This window comes from Neolamprologus brichardi, chromosome 5, assembly GCF_056152115.1.
Source record: "Neolamprologus brichardi isolate AB-2024 chromosome 5, ASM5615211v1, whole genome shotgun sequence".
Taxonomy (NCBI): domain Eukaryota; kingdom Metazoa; phylum Chordata; class Actinopteri; order Cichliformes; family Cichlidae; genus Neolamprologus; species Neolamprologus brichardi.
In genome coordinates, this window is record NC_142108.1 from 34,783,738 (window position 1) to 34,794,389 (window position 10,652).

Consider the following 10,652-nt stretch of genomic DNA (forward strand, 5'->3'; position numbering starts at 1 on the left):
CTGAACCACGACCATGGACCTTAAAATGTTGTTGCCTTGGACAAGATATGTCTGTAAGTATGAGTGTCGATAAAATAATTATTATCTTTTGTTTTGTGTAAAAATGGTTCGATAATTTGTACATTTGAAAGTTTTATCTTGTTAGCTCGCAGTAAGAGTGTAACTAGCTAGTTTACAATGTTAGCTAGCTAATACAGTATTTTGTACTTTCAGTTTTACGATGGTCAAAGAGAAGGCAATGGTCAGAGGCCATTCTTCAATAAATCAGCGCAAAAAGGAAATAAGTCTGGTTATTGGAGCATCGTTATCTCGCTGTCTAGCTGGTGAAACTAAGAGACTCAGGGCGAGGACAGCACAACATACCTTCACATTTCTCCCAAAAAAGCTACTTTCAGGGAGTTAAAATGCCCCAAAAGCTTCTGTTGAACTCGTCCATGCAGGGGTAGTGGTCTCACATCTGGATTGTGGCAGCTGGAATCAAACTGAACGTGTCTGTGAGAGCTTTAGGAGAAGACAGCTGCTTTCCGGGTGATCGTGGCTCAAGAGTTGGGAGTTCGTCTTGTAATCGGAAGGTTGCCGGTTCGAGCCCCGGCTCGGACAGTCTCGGTTGTTGTGTCCTTGGGCAAGACACTTCACCTACCGCCTACTGGTGTTGGCCAGAGGGGCCGATGGCACGATATGGCAGCCTCGCTTCTGTCAGTGCGCCCCAGGGCAGCTGTGGCTACAATGTAGCTGCCTACAGTGTGAATGGGTGGATGACTGGGTGTGTAAAACGCTTTAGGGTCCCTTGGTGGGACTAGCAAAAGCGCTATACAAATACAGGCCATTTACTATTTCATTCGAAGGAGAATCAAACAGCTTCCGTATCTGCGTCTCTTATCCTGTAAACAAAGTGAGGTACATCTATGACACAAGTGAAGTAGAAGTGGACAGTGGGAGACATTTTCAGACTTCATGTTTCATCTGAAACGTTGCTGCGAGCAGAGAGACGACGTGCTCAACAGCACGGTGCGCACATGGAGCAGCACAAGAGATTTCTAACAAGCCCTGAAGAGGGATGAGCTCACTGCTGATGAATGCTCCCTAAATATCACAGCTGTCTGCCGTGCAGAGCACAGGGTGATGGAGGAGGCGGCGCTTGTTACGAGACGATGGAAACTAAAAACATTTTGATATGAGGAGAAGAAAAGACAGCTGAACAGGTTTAAGGAGAATAAGAAGAGCAGGAAGTCGGGAATAGATGTGCGTGGAAAAAACACGAGGCTGTGCTGTGAGGTAGAAGGATGAGACTTAAAAGGCAGACATGAGGAGTGGGAGGAGGAAGAGGAGGGCGGATGTCTGCTGATCAAAGTGCGAGAGCAGAAGGAGAGAGAGAAACAGCAAGCCTGTGCCAGGGAAAAGCAGAATGAGGAAGACGCTGGAGAGGATGTAAGCAGAGTCGAGATGAAGATGAAGAGACGCGATCGTCATAGAGGGACAAGGAACATAAGTCAGGCTGATTTTAATGGATCAAACTGGCTAAAATGAACCAAAATGAACACAGATTCCTGTCCCGCGCAGCAGTGACGAGGTTTTTATTGCTCGATATCGTGAAGCTCAACAAGACGAACAAGCAACAGAACACAGATTTTCATGTATTCATTCATAATGTCTTTATTACCACCATCTAAAAAAAGCACAGTCTGCCTCTAACAGACTTCTGCCTAAAGGACTCGGATCAGGTTTCCCATGAAACTGACGCTCACTAGAGATGTGCGATACCACTGATTTCCTTTCCGATCCGATACCAAGTAATATTCAGGGAGGTATCGACGTTACTGATCCGATACCGATACTTTGTACAAAAACTTATTTTATTTATTGTATCTCAAATTATAGCATCATAATGATTACAGGACGTCAGATTACTTGTTCTTATCACTTAATAATGCAGAATTATCATACAGAAAACTGAAGTTGTGGCCATTTGAACACGTTGCCTGCAGCACTAAAGGACTCGTGAGAGACGTCTGTCTCGCCCTAGCAGCACCTGTCCATGTCCTCCTCTTCAGTTCGCCTCAACATACGCTCATCATATTCTGTGATATGATTTACTCTGAGGTGTTTGACAAGGTTAGTGATGTTGCCACAACCATACATGCCAACCCTCCCGATTTTTCCAGAAGAATCCCAAATTTCAGTGCCCCTCCCGAAAATCTCCCGGAGCCACCATTCTCACGAATTTCTCCCGATTTTCCACCCGGACAACAAAATTGAAAAACCATATTGCAGAATTCAAAGCGCAGCGCAGCAAATTCCAGTTTCCAACAATGACTGCAGCTGCTTAGTTTTAATATTAAGCAGCCTCTGAATTTGGACACCCCCGCTGTTTCCGGGCCGGCCAATAATAACGGTGACATTTAACGTATTTTATCCGATAAATAAACTCTGTAAAATGTATTCCCCCCCCCCCCCCCCCCCCCCCCCCCCAACAGCCCTTTCGAATTGTCTCCCTAATTCTGAGGTCTCAAGGTTGGCAAGTATGGCCACGACACCTCACTTTTTTTGCCACATGTATCGCAAACCACGTCTCAGCTGTTTGTGGAGGTAAAATACATTCGCACATGACTCCAATGACGCTCAGCCATTGTTGTGAGTGCGCACGCCAGCGACTGCGAGACATTTATACAGCCGTATTTCGCACATGACTATGAAAGGCGGAAGAGGAAGTAGTTCCTTTGAATGTAGACAATCCGAATGTTATAGTTTCTTTCCACTGTGTTCCTGTTAATGATAAACTACAAATTTACTCTAAATTACTAAAATATCGATATTTTAATGTGAGAATCGATTCTAGAACATAAATGATTGGTATCGGAGGAATCGATATTTCAGGATCGATCCGCACATCACTACTGCTCACACTTCCCAGTGCATGAAAGCGTCAGTGAGCAACACTGGCTAATGTTAGCTTACAGACAGAGTCCACTGATCGCTAGCATGAACACACAACAGTAACATCTCATCACAGTTTGACAAATGTTTCGTCGAGCACAGTTCAGGCAAACAGCCGCTGGATGATGTTTGACTGAATTCTGTGGACGAGCACATGGACACCTCGCTGTGGCGTTGGATGATCGTCTCTAAACATGCAGGCATGCGTGAAAAAGAGGGTAATGTATACATCGTCTTCTGACTGGACACAGTGTAGATAAACGCCACCGTGCAGCAGGAAGAAGAAGCAAACGTCATTCAAGAGAACGTCTGACACGATCCACGAGGTCGGCCATTAATCTGCTGCTGTGGGGTTTTCGATCTGTCGCTGTGAAAAGTCCCGATAAGCTTCACGTCTTTTACACCAAGAGCGCTGAGAGAAACATGGAGAGGCCGAGAATGACCACCGAATAGTTTTTATGGCGCTTTGGTGTTTCTCTTAAATCAGAGATAACACAAATGATTGGAACACCACATAAGGACAAAAGTGGCACTCAGCGTAGTCAATGCTGGACTGATATATCATGACACAGAGAGGCCACACGGTGCACCAACCAGGCTCCATCCATGGATGTGCTGCAGCTGTGTTTTTAAGAAAAACATCGAGGTTTCCCAGATCTCCTTTCATGGAAACTTGGAAACGAGGTTTGAGGACAAAGAAACATTTAGTTTGCAGAAAGATGAGTTGGAGGAAAGAAGGAAGGAGACTTCAAAGGAATAAAAATGGAGATTAATGGGTGGATCAGAGGAGGGAAGGAAGAAGGGAGCGAGATGCTGGCGAGAAGGAGGAAAATAAGGAGCGTGAGAGGGAGACTGATCGCTCGCAGCGTGGCGTGCCGACAAAACAACAGCACAGATTTCTCAGCAGGCTGAGCCGCTGATGAATGGCGGTTAAATATCACAGCTGTCTGAGAGGAGGAGGAGGAGGATGAAGGAGGAGGAGGACTGAGCGTGGTGATCAAAGCTGGAGCTGACAGGCTGTGGAGACGTGAGGGCAGGAAAGATGAGGAAGAGGAGGCGGTTGATGGGAGGAAGAGGAAGGAGCTGGTGACCACCTGCTCACAGCATGGCGTTCAGTCAGAACAGAGGTTTCTGAGCAGCCTGCAAGGAGATGAATGAAGCTGGTGATGGATGCTGGTTAAATGTGGCTTTTCTGACCTTATAAGACCCGCCTTTGATTTTTGATTTACTCCTTTTATGGTTTTGTGTTTGTACTTCCTGTCTCTGAATCAGAGGCCAAGCTTGTGATTGGATACTTGTTTAGTCCACTGAAATTGAACCATGACGTGGTGGGAGGACATGAAGACTTAAATACACAGAGGATGGACAACAGGAAACACAGCAGGAACAAATCTGACGGACGGGGAAGCAAAACTGAACACAACACACCTGAGACCAGGTAGCTTCAAAATAAAACAGGAAGTGACACCCACCGTGAGAGCCAGACAAGCTTAACAATAGGAGAGGGAAACACAGAGGAGCTAAAGACACAACATAGAGACGAAGACTACAGTGGACGGGACAACAAGAAAAACGAAACCAGGAAATATGAGTCGCTCTAGAAACGCCTTAATGTTTAGTCGAGAGCCATGACAGACTTGAGCATCCTAAGATGAAGCTCCTGGTTCTTGCTGACTCCTCATGTTTCTTATCCACAGCTTAGCTTGGAAGACGATGACACACGAGGAAGAGTAGAAATGTGTCTTCTTCCTGTTGCACATGCAGAAGAAGCTTAATATCACCGGATTCGTCTCTGCTCTAACGATGCAGCATTAATGCTTCAGACATCTGTAAACACGAGCGCTCCTCTTAACATCATTTCACTGGCAGCACAGGGAAAACACAGTGAGGCTCACAGGCTTGCAGACCCGCGCTGCCATCCATTACGAGTCGTTATACGAGACGTAATAAACGTTTGAGCTTTTCCAGACCATTTTCCCCCATGAATACAATTTCCCGCTGCACATTAGAGCTCCGAGAATCCTTCGCGGGATCTGAAAGAGTCATTGCACCCGTACTGTCATTACCTCGGTGCGAGGCCGACGATGTGCAATCTTTTCACAGTGGTATTAGTAAAGGGCCTGATAAATAAAGTTAGCACTGTGTTCATTTTCATCTCTTATATTTTTACACAGTTTGAGGTTCATTCGCCTTCATTTATTTTTAATCTGTTCCACATTTTGTCTGATGTAAAACTGCAGCTCCGTCGCTTCAACTGCTGCTTATGGGTTTTGGGGGTTTCCTGCATGTTGTCAGTCTTTCAGGCCACACGAGGGCAGAGCGTGCTAACAGGACGCGTCGGAGCTGAGTGGAAGGAAAGCAGATGATCCTGTGTTTCAGTAAACTTACAAATACAGCCAACAGTCCGATAATGTGACGCTGACAGGAGCCAAGATCATCATCATCAGTGCAGCTTAAGAGTAAAGACTGGGAGGCTCCTCTAACTGGGTGAAGCAGGTGGATGAGGAGTCTGAGAGGTTTTTTAAATTTAGGTGAAACTACATGAGCGCTAAGTGGAGGCATCGCCTCTGAAAGTGTCAAAGGATTAGGAACATAAAAGCTTCTCTGGGATCGAGATGGGGAATACCGGGAACAGTCACGTTTCCCACAGCCTGGTCATATCTGTCCTCCTGAGCACAGGCAGGAGGAGAGGAGGAGGCACAAATGAGAGAAATAAGAAAAGCCTCACAGCTGCTTTGGTTGGTAAACCTCCCACCACAGGGGGGCGCTGTTGCCAACCAGGCAGATGTGATTAAATCAAGAGGTTGCTTGACTCAGGTGTTTCTAAACTGGCTGCCTGTAAATGGAGGTTACAGGAGCAGCAGATGCAAATGCATAAGTAAGTAACGAACTTCCTGTTTTATGTAAGTTTTTCATGCTGCAGATGAGCTGATCCTGATGCTGCTTTGGTGGAAGTGCTCCAGGTGCCTCACTTTTCTGCGTTTTACCTGCTCAGCTGTCAGGCTTCAGGATACGGTGGCTGTTGGTGCGATCATGCACCGCTGTGGGTCGGTGGATCCTCCATCGAGGTGAACAGACCTCTTCCTCTGAAGGCTGAAGTGTGTTTTAATGTGGATTTGAGATCTAATTGCAAAGCGTGGAGCTTTTTTGGGTCATTTATTTGGTTGGGAAAGTGTTTGAGGTCAGATCCTTTGGTCAGTAATACCCTCCAGCCTGAAGCTGAGGCTCTGTGCTGACAGATGGCAGCTTAGAGGAGGAACTGCTGGCTTGATAGGCCAAACATCCATCGTCTCTTAATCCAGCAGCTCAGTCCTCTCCTCTGCTCCTCCTGCAAATCTTTTCTTAGCATTTACTCTCCAACTAATGGCACATCTGCAGCATCTGTCCCTGTCATGCTCCACGGTTGGATGTGTCTTTGTGATCTGATGACACCTTCAGTGAGCTTCTGCTGTGATGCTTACAGTTGGAACTGATGGAGATAATGTTGGTTTTCTTCCTTCTGATGATGACTTATTGAAATTGAAAGCAGGAGACGATAGTCTGTTTTCTTTCTTTCTTTCTTTTTTATTTTGTCTCAAAACAGTTTCAGTAGACTGACAAAGTGAAAAAAACATGCAGAGCTTTTATTCTAATTCTGTTCAGACTTTGATTTTGTCAAGAAAAGCTAAAAATGTTAACTTGATGTTGCTTGGTGGACGATTGTTGGACCGCCGAGTCCTTCAGAGCTCCAATTCACTTCAAGTTTATTTATATAGCGCCAAATCACAACAGCAGCCGCCTCAAGGCGATCGTACAATAATAGATACAGAGAAAAACCCAACAATCATATGACCCCCTATGAGCAGCACTTTGGCGACAGTGGGAAGGAAAAACTCCCTTTTAACAGGAAGAAACCTCCGGCAGAACCAGGCTCAGGGAGGGGCGGGGCCATCTGCTGTGATTGGTTGGGGTGAGAGAAGGAAGACAGGATAAAGACATGCTGTGGAAGAGAGACAGAGGTTAATAACAGATATGATTCAACACAGAGAGGTCTGTTAACACATAGTGAGTGAGAAAGGTGACTGGAAAGGAAAAACTCAATGCATCATGGGAATCCCCGGCAGCCTACATCTATTGCAGCATAACTAAGGGAGGATTCAGGGTCACCTGGTCCAGCCCTAACTATATGCTTTAGCAAAAAGGAAAGTTTGAAGCCTAATCTTAAAAGTAGAGATAGTGTCTGTCTCCTGAATCCAAACTGGAAGCTGGTTCCACAGAAGAGGGGCCTGAAAACTGAAGGCTCTGCCTCCCATTCTACTTTTAAATACTCTAGGAACAACAAGTAGGCCTGCAGAGCGAGAGCGAAGTGCTCTAATAGGGTGATATGGTACTACAAGGTCATTAAGATAAGATGGGGCCTGATTATTTAAGACCTTGTATGTGAGCAGCAGGACTTCAGTCAAAGCAGTGAAGCCAGCAACTTAAAAGCAGTTTTTATTTCTCCTCTGTGTTCACCGACTTTTTCTCCTTGTTCAGCTTCTTTCTGCGCCCTTTAGCAGTGACTGATGCTCCTGGATTTCACGTGATATCTATAAGAGTTTGTGTTTGTCCGTCTCTTTCCTTCCTGTATGTGTTCATCCTCTTCTTTATAACTTTCTGTATATCAAAGCAAATGTCACACACAGGAGTAATCTCCCCTGCTGGGCGTGCTGTATATGAGCAGCCGCTGCGTCTGCCTCCAGAGCGGCAACATTTTTTCCAGTGCAGCATCCGTGTGAGGGAAATCAGCAGGAGGTCGTGGCTGCCCTCACCCACACCAGCATTCCCACCCTTCCCTCCCCACTTTTATTACTAACCCTATATATCATATCCTCCCCTCATATCTCCCTTCCACCTCCTCCTGTCATTTTTGATGGATAAGGTGATTGCAGAGTCAGACCTTTGGAGCATCTGACTCTGTGTGTGTGCTGATTGGATTGCTTTTACAGGCAGAACGGCCGTATGCATGAACAAAGCACCCCCAGTCAAGCCAAGCCCTGCTCAGATAGAGTGTGTCACCGTGTCCTGTATCTTCTGTGCAGAGCTCCAGATAAGCACTTTCTTATTTTGCAGCCTGTGGACAGGGTACCATGTTGCTGCGTGTTAATTGGCCACATTTTTCTTCCTCGCCGTTGCTTTGAAACCGACAGCAGTGCTCGGTCTCTCCTTATTGATCCATATTGACTTATAAATGTCGCTGGCAGTAATTTTCTGTGTGGCTGTTTAACAGCTCTGTTTGTGTTTAAGTCGAGGCTGTCAGTTGTGATACGAACAGATGATTGGACGTGCTTTTTATTCTCAGGCTCTCCTAGAGTAGCTTTGCATGATTCACAGTTCAGAATAATCCTCACACGGGGTCTTGGTGTGTCAAGTCATCTTTGGCTGCCCCTCCCCTTGATGCGCGTCTGCGATTCTCTCTATGACATCATACGATCCAAAAATAGCGTTTAGAGCAGATGTTTTATGTTTTCCTCTCTCGGGGATTACACGCACGTCAACCTCATTATGTGAGACTTTAATCATGTTTCATATGAGCATCCATGATTGGAGCCAGAGCTGAGAGACAGGAAGTGAGGAAGAGCAGAATTTCTGTCCAGTAGGGGAGACCGGGGATAGTTGTAACATTTTTGACATTTCTGTCTGTAAATTGGAGCTCTTTTAAGGTAGTGGATTCAAAATGTAATGCAAAGTATTTACATGTCTCTGCTATCAAATATTGCAGCTATTTTCTCTGCAGCACAATTACCCATTGCATGGTATGGTCTCAAACACAAAGAGTGAAATGTTACAATTCTGTCTGGGTTAGTTGTAACATATCCTGGGGTGAAATGTAACACAATGAAATAAGGGTACTAACAAAACATTAACATGTAATCTTTGTTTATTCAACACATGAATGCACTTAGAGCCGTGTGTGTGTGTGTGTGTGTGTGTGTGTGTGTGTGTGTGTGTGTGTGTGTGTGTGTGTGTGTGTGTGTGTGTGTGTGTGTGTGTGACAGAATGCAGAAATCTAGCTTTTGAACATATGCCAACCCCCCAAAAAAGACAAATTATGGAATTTTCTGCAACTGAATATTTCATTCATTTTGGTTGGTCTTCCTTGAGTTTGGCCTCATTGGCTCAGTGGGCATTATAACCTACAACTATTGCACCAATTTTGAACATAACAATGAAGCTGAAAAAATGTAGTTGTTCACCAGCATTGCAATTCCATTACTTTTTATCACGGCTTACCTTGGTGTGGTTTGCAAAGTGCTTCAGAAAGATGAGGAAATCTGTTCCTCACACCCATCCTGATTTATTTCCACTACCAGTACTTCCTACTGGTCCATCTCTGACACAGTGGTCTGCATCATGTATGTGTGGGAACACAAACAGTGGAGGAATTGTGTTGCCAATGGCATTAACTGCATATACAAAAGCGACCAGTGAACCTCTCTCTGCTGATGTCGTTGCCCCAACTTGTTTAATATAAGTTAAAGTAATAGTGTGGTAAGTTGTAACATCTGCATTATTGTTACAACTGACCCAGACTCCTATAGCCATGAACTAGCTAACATTACAGCCAACGGCTAAAACATTAGCACTAAAGACCTACACAGAATATATCCCCATAGACATACAAGTAACATAATTTAAGTTTGATGAGTTTAACTGCAAAGCAGATAATGCTATTAGAAATGGAAATAAAGTAGAAAAACTTACTTTTTGGCATACAAATTACTTTTTTTCGTGTTAAATTGTCTGTGTTTGACAAAATGTGCTGATTTTTCACGTGATAGCAGAACTGAATTGGGCATGCACAGGATGAGTCACATCATTTGAAACTTAGCCCTGATTGGAGAAATTGGAAGTGTTACAACTGACCCACGTTACAACTATCCCCGGTCTCCCCTACATAAACCCATCAGTTATGATTCAGGTGGTGTTTAAGGCAGGGACGACCATTCTTTGGTATTTCAGTGTAAACGTGAAGCTTTTGCTTCGTAGTTCAGTCAGAGCAGAGTCTGTCATCTTTAGATGGAAACCAGCTAGCTAATGCGAAACCTTGTAAATCCTCTTTTTCATGAACGCCTGGAAGTTAAAATTTATTGTACAAACTGTGAGAGCGGCCACACTGAATCTGGATCAAATGGATGGTGATGTCAGACTTAATAAGCAGTTTGCATGCACTGGTTCTTTAACGTTAACTGTCCAGCTCTTACACAGCGTTTTGTTTGGCTTCCTCAGTTCTGAGCTTTGAGGACACAGGTGGGTCTCCTCCAGATTTCCAGAAAGTTCAGGAATGCATGAAATGTTGGGGCTCGTGTCTCGTCTCTCTCCCAACAATCATTAAAATTAATTTCCTACATTCACATTCTTCCAGCAAAAATCACAAAACCGTCCCGATGGCGCTGCAGTCTCCCCGTCGCAGCCCGAGGAATCAGATTAAATCTGATGGATTATTTTTTCTATAAATAAGATTTTTTTGCTGGTTAACTGCAGTAAAGCGTTCAGAACTTCCAGCAGCTGGTGGAAAAAAATCAGATGGTTAGAAACGAGGTACAATCAGCTTCTCTGTTAATTAACTTATAAGCACTTAAGAGATAAAAAGACACACGTATACTGAAACTAATTGTTAAAAAATCAGATGATATTGAGAGCTCAGAGTAGAAAAGTGTCGTACGAGTACCAGGGCCGTTATCTGTATCAGGGTGTGG